The sequence below is a fragment of the Tauraco erythrolophus genome, chromosome 3 (genome assembly GCF_009769465.1).
Source record: "Tauraco erythrolophus isolate bTauEry1 chromosome 3, bTauEry1.pri, whole genome shotgun sequence".
In the NCBI taxonomy this organism is placed as follows: domain Eukaryota; kingdom Metazoa; phylum Chordata; class Aves; order Musophagiformes; family Musophagidae; genus Tauraco; species Tauraco erythrolophus.
The window spans coordinates 104,954,125-104,968,488 of NC_141467.1; positions in this window are offsets into that span (position 1 = coordinate 104,954,125).

The following is a 14,364-nucleotide window of genomic DNA, read 5'->3' on the forward strand; positions in this document are numbered from 1 at the left end:
CCCCGCAACGCTCCCGCCTCCCCCCGCCCCGCCGCGTCATCGGCCCGCGCCGGCTGTTAGCCGGTCACGTGAGGCACCCGCCGTCACGTGACACCTCCTCCGGCCGCGCCGACCGTCGCTTAGCAACGGCGGCACCGAGGCCCCAGCGGCCCGGCGGGGCCTGAGCAGGGCCCCGGGCCGGGCCGAGCCGTCCCCTGAACCCAGCCCCGGACCCCGGTCCGGGCTGTCCCAGCTGCCTCCCGTCCCCAGCCCAGCCTGGCCTGGCTGTCCCCAGCCCCTCTTCCCGGTCCGGGCTACCTTGGGCTGACATAGAATCATGGAATGGTTTGGGTTGGAAGGGACCTCAAAGATCATCTAGTTCCAACCCCCCTGCCATGGGCAGGGACACCCTCCACTACACCAGGTTGCCCAAAGCCCCATCCAACCTGGCCTGGAACACTGCCAGGGATGGGGCAGCCACAGCTTCTCTGGGCAACCTGTGCCAGTGCCTCACCACCCTCAGAGAGAAGAATTTCTTCCTTAGATCCAATCTAAATCTCCCCTCTTCTAGTTTAAATCCATTGCCCCTTGTCCTGTCACTACACGCCCTTGTCCAAAGTCCCTCTCCAGCTTTCCTGTAGCCCCTTTAAGTACTGGAAGGCTGCAATAAGATCACCCCGGAGCCTTCTCCAGGCTCAACCACCCCAACTCTCCCAGCCTGTCTCCAGAGCAGAGGTGCTCCAGCCCTCGGAGCATCTCTGTGGCCTCCTCTGGACTCGACCCAGCAGCTCCGTGTCCTTCTCGTGTTGGGGACCCCGGAGCTGAAGGCAGCACTGCAGGGGGGTCTCACAGAGCAGAGCAGAGGGGCAGAATCCCCTCCCTCGACCTGCTGCCCACGCTGCTCTGGATGCAGCCCAGGACACGGTTGGCTTTCTGGGCTGCCAGTGCACGGTGCCGGCTCATGGTGAGCTTCTCACCCACCAGCACTTCCAAGTCCTTTTCCTCAGGACTGCTCTCAATCCATTGCCCGCCCAGCCTGTACTTGTGCTTGGGATTGCCCCGACCCACGTGCAGGACCTTGCACTTGGCCTTGTTGAACTTCATGAGGTTCTCACAGGCCCACCTCTCCAGCCTGTCCAGGTCCCTCTGGATGGCATGGGGCAGCCACAGCTTCTCTGGGCAACCTGGTCCGGTGCCTCACCACCCTCAGAGGGAAGAATCATCACCCTCATAGTGAAGAAGTGTTCCCAGTCTCAGCCTGGCCCAGCTGTCCCCATCCCCTGTCCCTTGTCCAGCCACATCCAGCCATCCTTTGTCTCCTTCTCTGCTTGATCTGGCTGTCCCCAACCCCTGCCCCCAGACTGGGATATCACAGCTGTCCCTTGTCCCCAGCACAGCTTGGTTCAGCTGTTCTCATCCCCTTGTCACCATTCCAGCCTTATCCAGCTGGCCCCATCCCCTATCCCCAGAGTGGGCTACTCCAGCTGTCCCCTGTCCCCATCCCAGCCTGGTCTGGCTGTCCCTATTCCCTGTTCAGCCTTATCCAGCCATCCCCTGTCCTCACCCTCTGTCCCCTGTCCAGCTAGGGCCTCTGCCCATCTCTGCCTTCCCCCATTAGAAGCATCTGCCCGCAGCCCACCACCAACCCAGCCCGCACCTGCAGGGGCAAAGGAGAGGATCTCCTGGTGGCCTCATAAGACCAAAGCCTTTGATGACATTTCCCACAGCATTGTCCTGGAGAAACTGGCTGCTCATGGCTTGGATGGGCGTATGCTTTACTGCTTAAAAACTGGCTGGATGGCCGGGCCCAAAGAGTGGTGGTGAATGGAGTTAAGTCCAGTTGGTGGCCGGTCACCAGTGGTGCTCCCCAGGGCTCACTATGGGGGCCAGTTCTCTTTAATACCTTTATCAATGAGCTGGGCAATGGGATCGAGTGCACCCTCAGTGAGTTTGCAGGTGACACCAAACTGGGCAGGAGTGTTGATCTGCTGGAGGCAGGAAGGCTCTCCAGAGGGATCTGCACATGCTGCATCGATGGGTTGAGGCCAACTGTGTGATGTTCCACAAGGCCGAGTGCCGGGTCCTGCGCTTGGGTCACCACAACCCCGTGCAACGCTCCAGGCTTGGGGAAGAGTGGCTGGAAAGCTGCCTGGTGGAAAAGAACCTGGGCATGTTGGTCAACGACCAACTGAATCTGAGCCAGCAGTGTGCCCCGGTAGCCAAGAAGGCCAATGGCATCCTGTCTTGTACCAGAACTAGCGTGGCCAGCAGGACCAGGGACGTGACCATCCCCCTGTACTCAGCACTGGTGAGGCTGCACCTGGAATCCTGGGTTCAGTTTTGGGCCCCTCACTGCAAGACAGACCTTGAGGTGCTGGAGCGTGTCCAGAGAGGGGCAACGAAGGTGGTGAAGGGTCTGGAGCACAAGTCTTGTGAGAAGGGGCAGAGGGAACTGGGGTTGTTCAGCCTGGAGAAAAGGAGGCTGGTGGGAGACCTTCTCGCTCCCTACAACTACCTGAGAGGAGGTTGTAGTGAGGTGGGGGTTGGTCTCTCCTCCCAAGTAACAAGCGATAAACAAGAGGAAATGGCCTCAAGTTGTGCCAGGGGAGGTTTAGATTGGATTTTAGGAAGAATTTCTTCTCTGAAAGGGTTGTCAAGCATTGGAACAGGCTGCCCAGGGAATTGGTTGAGTCACCATCCCTGGAGGTGTTTAAAGGGCACGTGGTGCTGAGGGACATGGTTTAGTGGTGGACTTGGCAGTGTTAGGTTCACAGTTGGACTCCATGATCTTTGAAGGTCTTTCCAACCTAAACAATTCTGTGAGTCTATGATTTCCAGCAAGAAAACTTCAATTTCAGACAGTAACCTTGAGAGTCTTTATTTCTCATACTTCACCTGTAATTGTCTAAAATACTTCGCAGGAGAACCAGTCCCGAAGCTGAGCTGCAAAGGTTACTTGTGCTAGTGGAGAAAACCGTAGATGTTTCCAGCTTCCTGCAAGAACGGGCAAGTTTGGCTCCTAATTTAAAGCCTTCGTTGTGCGTTAGATGTGCCGCGGCGTTGGCAGCGGCAGAGCAAAACGGCTGCTGCAGTCGGCGTAGTTTTGAGGCACCGTCTGAGCATGAATTTGCACCTTTTCATTAAGCAAGAAAAGGGGGCAAGTGGCTCTGAAAGTCGTGGTTTTATGGGCAGCTCTCAGGGAGCTTCATGTTCCCTCCCATTACTCAATTCCATAGAAACCAAAGGCAAATCCGGGAGCAGAAGGCAGTTTTCTTGGGTCCGGTCCCAGTCCCTATCCCCTAAAAAGACTTTCTTTGACCTGAACTGTACCCCCTGAGCACATGTCCCACCCTGAAAGTCAGATGGTCGCGTGTTACCAGTACAAATCAGGAATATCCACAAGATGTATCCATCCAACTGAGAGCACAATCGGAGAACATCATTTACGGGGTCATTATACTGAAGGAGTTTGTTTTGTGCATAATTTCATTCTTCCCTAAGGGAATAAACCCTGTAACTTTAAACAAAGCCGTAGCAGAATCTGCAAAGGAGATAAAAATCCAGACTAAAATTATTTTGGAAACAATTTGGGGAAAAAAAGCTGAGCCAAGTAGCTGTACCAGCACAACGCTATTTCCTTCTAAACACTCCCGTGACGGAGACTTTGTAAAAGCAACCGATCATCAACCTCGAATCGTTGAAAACAGAAGCCGTCCCTTGGGAATTCTCGCTTCCCGTCGCAGTTAGGGAGCTCTGCCTGTCCCAGCTCTGAGCAAACGACGTCCCCAGAGCAAGCCTGCCATTTGCCTGCTCGAAAGGCAGAGTTAGTGAATTATTTACGGCGTTGTTTAGCGGCCTTTTCAAGGAGCTCAGCGGCGGAATGTGGGGAAAAGCCAACCTGTAGGATTAAACTAGTGAAGGGTTTGGAGAACTGGTCCTATGAGGAGCGGCTGAGGGAGCTGGGACTGGTCAGTCTGGAGAAGAGGAGGCTCAGGGGAGACCTTATGGCTCTCTACAATTACCTGAAAGGAAGTTGTAGGGAGATGGGGGTCATAGAATCATAGAATCATAGAATCATAGAATGGTTAGGGCTGGAAGGGACCTTCAAAGGTCATCTAGTCCAACCCCCCTGCAAGGAACAGGGATATCTCCAACTAGATCAGGTTGCTCAGGGCCTCGTCCGACCTGGCCTTGAACGTCTCCAGGGATGGAGCATCCACCACCTCTCTGGGCAACCTGTTCCAGTGTTCTACAACTCTCATGGTAAAAAATTTTTTCCTAATGTCCAATCTGAATCTACCTCCCTCTATTTTAAAACCATTACCCCTTGTCCTATCACAACAGGCCCTCCTGAACAGCCTCTCCCCATCTTTCCTGTAGGCCCCCTTGAGGTACTGGAAGACCGCTAGAAGGTCACCCCGGAGCCTCCTCTTCTCCAGGCCGAACAGCCCCAACTCTTTCAGCCTGTCCTCATAGGAAAGGTGCTCCAGCCCTCTTATCATCTTTGTGGCCCTCCTCTGGACCCTCTCCAGCTGGTCCATGTCCTTCTTATGTTGGGGGCTCTAGAACTGGACGCAATACTCCAGGGTCGGTCTCTTCTCCCACGTTAGGAATGGCAGAACGAGAAGGAATGGCCTCGAGTTGTGCCAGGGGAAAGTTAGGTTAGATATCAGGAAAAATTTCTTTCCAGAGAGGGTTGTGAATACTGGAACAGGCTGCCCAGGGAGGTGGTGGAGTCCCCATCCCTGGAGGTGTTTAAGAACCATGTGGATTTGGGGTTGAGGAACATGGTTTAGGGACCCTGACAGTGCAGGGGGAACGGTTGGACTCGATGATCTTGAGGGTCTCTTCCAACCAGATGATTCTTTGATTCTATGAAACGACTTTGTGCAGATGGTAGCAAAGGCTCCAAAATACAAAGCAGCTGGGGAGCTTGGCCGTTATTAGCCTCCACTGAAGCCCTAAGACTCCAAAAAAATCCCTACAGCCTCTCTTGTGGCAAAGCCCTGCGCGTAGGGAACCAGGCTGAGGACCAGGTGGGCAGAGGTGGCAGATCTTCGCCCTTTCCGCGGCCTCAGATCAGCTTCGATGGACCACAAAGCCCCACCCAGAGTTTCGTAACCACTTTTAACTGGCTGAAACGGGCACTTCTGCCAAAAGAAGCCTCCTCCGCTCCCAGCTGCTCGTTCCCTCCCTTGTGCTGGCACAGGGAGTCGAGTGGCTTGCATAAATGAGCTAGAACAGGCTGCTATGGATTAAAATTAATTCAGCGCACGCAGAGGAAAAGCTAATTTTTAACACAGGGAAGCCATGTACCCACCACTCCCACGGAAGCCAACCTCGGGAAAGAGTGAGCTCAAAGCAGCGGCCCCCGAAACGTGTAACTGGAAAAAGCGAAGTACGGGGCAAGGCAGTGCTGGTGGGTCTTGGGCTACCTGGGATCTTCCTTGGATACTCATTGGGTGCATCCTATAAGGAGAACTTTGGTGGGGTGGGGGCATCCAGAAGAGCAGGGACACCGTTTTAAGCATGAACTGGATCTTCTCCAAAAAGCGGAGAGGAGCATCCTGCCTCGGGGCAAACAGTTGGCATGGTTTCACGTATCTCCCCTGAGATGCCTGCAGAGGGCATAGGCCAAACAACGATGCTGCATCGCTAAAATAAACACTTTTTTTTTGCTTTTCAGCCCACAACCAGAAGGCACTACATGTTCAGCCGCCTCGCCACTCCATGCCCGTTACCAGCAGCACATCTGGAAGCTACAGGAATTCCCTTGTTCTTTGTTCCTAGCCCTACGCTTGCCTGACACTTGATTGTAAGTCTAATTTAATTTAAAAAAAAAAAAAAAACAGTAAAAAGCAAGTGTAGGGTTTTGAGGCTGAGCTGGCAGGGTGTCTACGTGTGAGAAAACGCCCCAGGGAGGGTAGCACATTTAAGAGAAATTAAATGGTCTCATTCAGCCCAGAATAAACATGGTGCTAATCCCTGTAATGGCCTTAAACTGTCACCCGAGCTGGGATCCAGTGCCGAGCTGGCACTAGGACCCAATTAAGCTGTTCACACGTTTGAAATCATGGTCTCATCAGCTTCGGGTTCATCTGGAGTCTCTTACGGATTGCTTTCCATAAACCTGCTGAGACAAGCTAAAACACCAAACTCCGTTAAGCGCTGCACCAGCAGATTGTGGAGACCTGACGATGGGGACGACTGGGAGGCACTGGTGTTTCTGTCGCCTGCTCCTGTGAGTGGGTTTATGAAGGCACAGGGATCTCCTCGGATCCCTGGATCTTCCAGCATTGTCTAAAACACCCAGCACTGCCTGAGATCCATTTGCAGGAGTGTTGTGTGTAGGACAGTGGAGTAATTATTCCCTCTGGGGGCAGAGAGGAAGGAGAAGGAGAAGGAGCATCTGAATTTGCTGTGGAAGGAGACCAGGAGCCAATGCAAAGCTTCAGGAGGAGATGTGACATGGGACAAGCAGCACAGAATGGTTTGGGTTGGAAGGGACCTCAAAGATCATCCAGTTACAACACCCCTGCCATGGGCAGGGACACCCTCCACTACACCAGTTTGCTCAAAGCCCCATCCAACCTGGCCTGGAACACTTCCAGGGATGGGGCAGCCACAACTGCCCTGGGCAACCTGTGCCAGTGCCTCACCACCCTCTGAGGGAAGAATTTCTTCCTCAGATCCCATTGAAATCTCCCCTCTTTCAGTTTAAAGCCATCACCCCATGTCCTGTCACTACACACCCTTGTCCAAAGCCCCACTCCAGCTTTCTTGTAGCCCCTTTTAGGCACTGGAAGGTGCTGGAAGTTCTCCCCGGAGCCTTCTCTTCTCCAGGCTGAACAGCCCCAACTCTCCCAGACTGTCTCCAGAGCAGAGGTGCTCCAGCCTTCGGAGCATCTCCGTGGCCTCTTCTGGCCCCGCTCCGACAGCTCCGTGTCCTTCTGATGTTGGGGACCCCAGAGCTGAAGGCAGCACTGCAGGGGGGTCTCACAGAGCAGAGCAGAGGGGCAGAATCCCCTCCCTGACCTGCTGCCCACGCTGCTCTGGGTGCAGCCCAGGACACGGTTGGCTTTCTGGGCTGCCAGTGCACGGTGCCAGATCATGGTGAGCTTCTCATCACCCAACACCCTCAAGTCCTCCTCAGGGCTGGTCTCAATCCATTCATCCCCGAGTCTGTGGTGGGACTGGGAATTGCCCCAACTCAAGTGCAGGACCTTGCAACACAAGAAGACAGTATTAGATTATTATATTTAGAACTGAAATTCAATAGACACCGCCGATCATCCTAAGAACCAGAGCCTGAATCAAGTGGGCTTATATGGAAGGGGGTGAGCAGAGGACTGAGCTCAGGTTCCAAGGAGATCGCACCCTGCGTCCTGCAGCCCCACAACCCTGTGTGCAGTGGACACCTGACACAGATGTAAATACATGCAAATAAACCCCCTTGGCCATCATCAAGCAGTTTGGCAGTGTTTCCTACCAGGCTCACTATCCAGGAGGAAATATTGTGTCTTTTTGTGTCTCACTTTCATTTTTAACCCGTTTGGAGCATCAGCTTATTAATGTCAGCCCTTCCTGACGTCATCTTGGGCTCTGCATGCTGCTGCAATTCGGAGCACGAGCACTGCTGGTACAGCAACCCATGGACATGCTCAGCCTCCAGCTGCAAGGGGAGCTCAGCGGCTATTTACTGCTGAAGAAAGTTATTTCTTCTCCAAAAAAGTTTTGCTATTTTAAATCGAGGGCAAAAAAGTGCTTCCCAAGGGCAAACAAACTCTAGAATCACGTTTTTGCTGATAATAGCAAGACTCGGGAGCGGGGGCTCCAGGGAAGGAGATGTCTCTTGGGTTAGATGGAAAACAGAGAGGAAAATGTCAGTGACAGGGAAAGAAAGTGCTGCACGATCCTAAAGGAAAAGCCACTGGCATTTATCAAGTGGGCACTGATTTTCTGCTGCAATATCTATTTTCTGATCCTCTGTCCTGCCTGCAGCCTCGCTGCCGGCGCGTGAGCTGCGTGCAGACCGAAATCCGTGTGTTTGGGGAAGGGGAGAAATCAGAGCGATGATCTGTGTGCTTCCCCCTCGCTGTCATTCCCAGCTGGGGTGATTATTTTCCAAGATATTTAAAGTGGGGACAGAGAGCAAAGCCTCTTTTTTTTCTCCTTCATGTTCACCCGCTGAAATCAGGATGGTTTGAGCTCGCGTGGAGGCAGCAAGGACCAACCACAAACTAAAAACTTTTCTAAGCAGCAAAAGCATCTACGCCTCGATTAATCCCCTCTGCTCTGCTCTCCTGAGACCCCACCTGGAATACTGCATTCAGCTCTGGGGTCCCTAAGACAAGAAGGACATGGAGCTGCTGGAGCAAGTCCAGAGGAGGCCATGGAGATGATGCGAGGGCTGGAGCACCTCTGTATGGAGACAGGCTGGGAGAGTTGGGACTGTTCAGCCTGGAGAAGAGAAGGCTCCAGGGAGACCTTCCAGCACCTCCCAGTGCCTAAAAGGGGCTACAAGAAAGCTGGAGAGGGGCTTTGAACACAGGCGTGTAGTGACAGGACAAGGGACAATGGCTTTAAACTGAAAAAGGGGAGATTTCGATTAGAGATAAGGAAGAAATTTTTCACTCAGAGGGTGGTGAGGCACTGGACCAGGTTGCCCAGAGAAGCTGTGGCTGCCCCATCCCTGGCAGTGTTCCAGGCCAGGTTGGATGAGGCTTTGGGCAACCTGGTGTAGTGGAGGGTGTCCCTGCCCATGGCAGGGGGGTTGGAACTGGATGATCTTTGAGGTCCCTTCCAGCCCAAACCATTCTATGTTTCTATGATTCTATTTCCCAAGCCCTCTGCTCTGTGGGGCAGGGGATCCCGTGGGCTGATAACACCCTATGGCAAAATGCATTTTCATTTACTGAGCCAGGAGGTGTCTGTGCCCACGCTGACTCACGGGACCCCACCAGCTCCTGGTTTCCGTGGCAGTTTCCCTTGCAATGAATGCCTCATTTCCAAGGGGTACGAGACTACCACAGCATCTCCAGAAATATTTGTTCACATGTAAAAAAATGTATTGGTCCAGCTTCAGTTGTGAAGGGGGGAGGACTTGGCTCCCCAAGCGCTTGTGCATCGGACTTTTCCCAGCTTGGAGAGGTTATGAAAGACATCCATACTTTGACAATTGCAAATGTTTGCATTAGAAATACAGTTTGCCTGTTTGGCTTCCATGGATGACTGGCATTGCTTCATGGAGCGTGGATGGAGAGCACGCCCAGCCAGGGATCCGGGCTTGTCCCCCGTTGCAACACCGGCTGCCGTTGCGACATTCCCACGTTGCACGACCTGCCGCTCAGGGCTCCGTTGCTAAAAACGTTTGGCAAATCCTTTCAGCCTAGCAAGGTTTCAGGAGTTTCACAATACCACCGGAGAGAGGGGAAGCAGACGGCTCCCGACAAACGTTGAGTTAGTGACGGAGCGGTGGCGTTCGCTGGATCTTACAGCAGCTCTTGAAGGAAAAGCACCATCGGCTAATTCTTCGTAAGACCTGACGGAGAGGAAAAGTTGCTCAGGAAGAAGGTGGTGGAATTTGGAGACCTTTCTGGGTTTGTTTTCACATGGCTGCTCTCCAAACAGGGGCTTGGGAGCTCTGTGGGGCACACCGACCCACCGGGACGTCGGAGAGCTGTGAGCGAAGCAAAGGCTGATGCTCATGTCCGTGGAAAGCCACAGAGGAAATTAAACTTGCTTGATTCCTCCTGGAATCGTCTTTTCCTGCCATACACAGAAATTGCACCCTCTGAAGCTCCTCTGTGTTTTGGTGGGGGTTTACCAGCACCTCTTGGTGGAGTTTCGCTCTTGCAAAATGAAGGTCCTTTGGTGCATTCATGGCTTCTTGAGCACAGCTCTGCCCTCCCACCATCAGCACTGGCAGCTCCACAATGTCCCAATGTCTCATCTGACCTGCACATATGAATCACATCGAGGTTTTTAAGAGACATACGTGGATTTTGGGTGCTCAGCATCACCAGTGTAGGAGGACATCCCAGAGCAGGGAGGCTCCAGTTCCTCTGCCCCTTCCAGTCTCCGTAGGGTGCTTTGCTTTGGTAAGTTTGCTTATAGCTTGCTCTGGAGAAGCTAAAATTAAAACAGTGACTCCATTGCAGACTGAAAACAGAGCATTCCTTCTCCGCCCGCGTGCTTTGGATGGACATCAGGAAGCCAAACCCGGGCTGTTAAATCCCCTGTGTAAAAACAATCTTCTATTCTGATCCTCAGTCCACCGCGGCTCGCTGTGGTCAGGATGTTCAGTTCCCAGACCCATGTTCGGGGGGCTCCAAAATGGGATTTGCCTGGAAATGGAAAACATAAACACAAGAAGCCAGTATCTCTGCAGCTTATTGCCTTAAACAAAAGCTTATTCTGCTCCCGAGAAGGGGGAAAACAGAAGTTATTCATGGATAAAGAAGAAAAAAAACCACAAACCTTCAAGATCTCATTTTCACCCCATATGTCACTAATTCTTTGGGAAAGGGGAGTTTTGCAGTCAGCCAGTGCAGAGATGGAGACCTCTCTCTTCTCTCCAGTCAGCCAACACTCTAGTGTGGGACCAACCCTCATGGGGGGTAAAAGCATAAATGCCCCAATCCGTGCTGAGTCACTGCCAGGTGGTGGAAAACGGCTCCCTGGACATTCAGCCCCACTGAACATCATGGAATCACGGAATGGTTTGGGTTGGGAGGCACCCTGAAGGTCATCTAGTTTCCAACTCCCCTGCCATGGCAGGGACACCCTCCACTATACCACGTTGCCAAAGCCCCATCCAACCTGGCCTGGAACACTTCCAGGGATGGGACAGCCACAGCTTCTCTGGACAACCTGGTCCAGTGCCTCACCACCCTCAGAGGGAAGAATTTCTTCCTTATGTCCTACCTAAACCTACCATCTTTCAGTTTAAAACTGTTGACTCTGCTCTTACCTCTTCAGGCCATTATAAAAAGACTCTCTTCTAGGGCCACGGAGATGATCTGAGGGATGGAGCACCTCTCCTGTGAAGACAGGCTGAGAGAGTTGGGATTGTTCATCCTGGAGAAGAGAAGGGTCTGGAGAGGCCTTCCAGCACCTTCCAGGGACTACAGGAAAGCTGGAGAGGGACTTTGGACAAGGACGTGTAGTGACAGGACATGGGTGATGGCTTTAAACTGGAAGAGGGGAGATTTTGATGGGATCTAAGGAAGAAATTCTTCCCTCTGAGGGTGGTGAGGCACTGGCACAGGTTGTCCAGAGAAGCTGTGGCTGCCCCATCCCTGGCAGTGTTCCAGGCCAGGCTGGATGGGGCTTTGAGCAACCTGGTGTAGTGGAGGGTGTCCCTGCCTATGGCAGGGGAGTTGGAACTGGATGATCTTTGAGGTCTCTTCCAACCCAAACCATTCTATGATTCTATGATTTAACTCTCTTATGAACTCCCTTTAGATATTTAAAGGCCACAATAAGTTCTCCCCGGAGCCTTCTCTTCTCCAGCTGAACAACCCCAACTCTCTCAGCCTTTCTTCATGGGAGACATACTCCAGCCCTCGGATCATCTCCGTGGCCTCCTCTGGACCCACTCTAATAGGTCCATGTCTGTCTTGTACTGAGGACCCCAGAGCTGGACACAATGCACCAGTGGGGTCTCACCAGAGCGGAGTAGAGGGGCAGAATCCCCTCCCTTGACCTGCTGCCCACGCTGCTCTGGATGCAGCTCAGGATACAGGTGGCTTTCTGGGCTGCAAGAGCATGTTGCCAGGTCATGCCCCATTTTTCACCCACCAGTACCCCCAAGTCCTTCTCCTCAGGGCTGGTCTCAAACCATTCATCCCCTAGTCTGTGCTGGGATTGCTCCAACCCAAGTGCAGGACCTTGCACTTGGTCCTATTGAACTTCATGAGGCTTGCACGGGTCAGGTCCTACCAAGGCTGCCAAAATCTCCTTCCCTGCAACGGCAATTGAAGACAGCACTGGCAAAACATGTGAAATGGTGCTTTGCTCCAATATGCCAGTCCCATCATTATATTTTTGGAGGACTGAAGGTACAAACTGCTTTAATTTGCAGTCCCTTCTACATGTGAGCATCAAGATGTGTTGGCACAGCCATGACACTGTGGACCCCAGTGGTTTCCGGTGAGTCCATAAGTGCCACCACCATAGCGTCCATCGCTGCTCCTCAGCTCTTCTTTCTGCAATTCAGATGGATGCACACATGGATGGAATGTTTATTCTGACCTAAAATCCTGCTCAACACTGGGACACATCCTTTGTTTGGTGGCCCACGTCCCTTGCTTGGTGGCAACGCTGAACTGCTCCTGCTTTGCTGAGGGGCTCTAGGCTTCTCTGGGATGAGAAGATCAGATATGACTGAGGGCAGGGAAGGGAAGGGAGGTATTTCCAACAAGATGAGAGTTAAAATAAAGGTAAAACTTCTCCATGGAGGAGAGCATTTAATGGCTTCCATAAGCAGGGAGCGAACCTGTGAGAACAGGAGGATCTTGGCAGCTTCTGGGGAAGTATGAGGACTTCAGAGGGCTCAGACCAACTCTAAACATGTCCCATATTAATGAATAAAATGTTTTTTTCAGGTATTTTAGGCCTGAAATGGTCTGCACAGCTCCCTGTTTATGACAGGTCCTGTGTCCTCTCTCCCACAAGGGCTGTGGCAAGCCCTGGATCTGCTGAGCCTTTGTCATCAGGACCCCCAAGTGCCTGAGCCTCTGCCACTGGCACCTCCAGATGCCTGAGCCTTCATCACAGGGACCGCTGGGTGCCTGAACCTCCATCATCTTGATGCCAGGTGCCTGAACCTGTATCACCAGCACCTCCAGGTGCCTGAGCCTCCATCCCTGAAACCTCTACATGCTCCAGGAGTCTCAGAGCCCCAGAACAAGATCCCACTGGCACAGGTTGCCCAGAGAAGCTGTGGCTGCCCATCCCTGGCAGTGTTCCAGGCCAGGTTGGATGGGGCTTTGAGCAACATGATCCAGTGGATGGGTCCCTGCCTATGGCAGGGGGGTTGGAACTGGATGATCTTTGAGGTCCCTCCTAACCCAAACCATTCCATGATTCTACGATTTCCTTCTGGTCCAAAACCCCAAAGTGTGAGGCTGGGAGGAAGCCCCTGCCCACTCCCTGCATCCCTGGTCCCACCTCACCCCCCTGCCTCTCCAATCCCTGCACAAAGCATCCGCCCCCATAGCACCGTGGGTCTTTGTCCATCCAGCACCTACCAAAGGGACAAAACAGGGGGTGACACACCAAGCCCCGGCCCCCGGTGCCTTCCCCACCTCTCTCCAGCTGTGTGTCTTTCCCGTCAACGCAGTCCTCAGCCCCTTTCTTCTGATATGTTTGGAGACAGGACAAAACTCATGACAGCGGGTGACTCCCATCCCGGTAAATCACGGAGATGCCGTCCCCGGATCAGCGTCACAGCAGGGACAGCCACGGCAGCTGTTTTCCTTATCTTTAACCCTCGTTGTCCCAAACAACCCCTTTTCCACCCAAGACAACCCCATCCCCGTCCCGGGTTGCCCCCCAGCCAGCAGCAGGGCCTGGGGACACCCCCACAAAGCCAATCCCCGTTTTGAGTTCCTCTAGATGTCACCCTCAGCCCGTCTTTTCCCCCCTGCTCAGATTTTCCTTTCTCCAAGATCCTGCTTTTTTTTTTTTTTTTTTTTTTTTTTAAATTCCTTTCTGATCTCTTTCCGGCCATGTGTGATTGCAGTTTCCTCTGGGCGTCCATTCATCAGCCCGAATTAAGGAGCGGAGGAGAGGGGGCGGCGGGCTGCCGCCGCGAGCCCCCACCCCTCCCCCACCCACCCACCCACCTCCAACCTGACCCCCCCCCTGCATCCCGCATCCCACCTCGCCGGGATCCCGCTGCTCCCCCCGGGCTGGCCGAGCACCCTCGGCACCCCTCGCCGCACCCCTCTGCCAACCCTGGCCCCGCTTGGCTCAGAGGCCGGGAAGGGGGATTTGCCACCATCAGTTTTGGGGTGACTTGGCTTTTTTTTCCATCGGGTTTTCCCCCCACGCCACCTTCTTCACCCACGAAGGTGGCCCCCCGCCATCCCGCGGCGGCCGGATGGTTTTTCTCCCCTCCGCCTCTGAACCGCAAGGCCATCGCCGCCGGTGCCGTCGTCTTCTCCCACCGCCGCTGGATGCCAACGCCGGGGTCGGATTCAGCCTCGGCGAGAAGGTCACGGTACCTCCAGCCCACCCTTTTCCTTCCCGCTGCCGTCAAGACCGGCTCGGCGCCGTGGCCGCGGTGCGGCGGAGAGGACGGCGCCTGTAGAGGAAACCCACACCCGGGGCGAGCGGGGAAAATCCCCGGGGAGGTTTCGGCTCTTTGGTTCGTCCTCT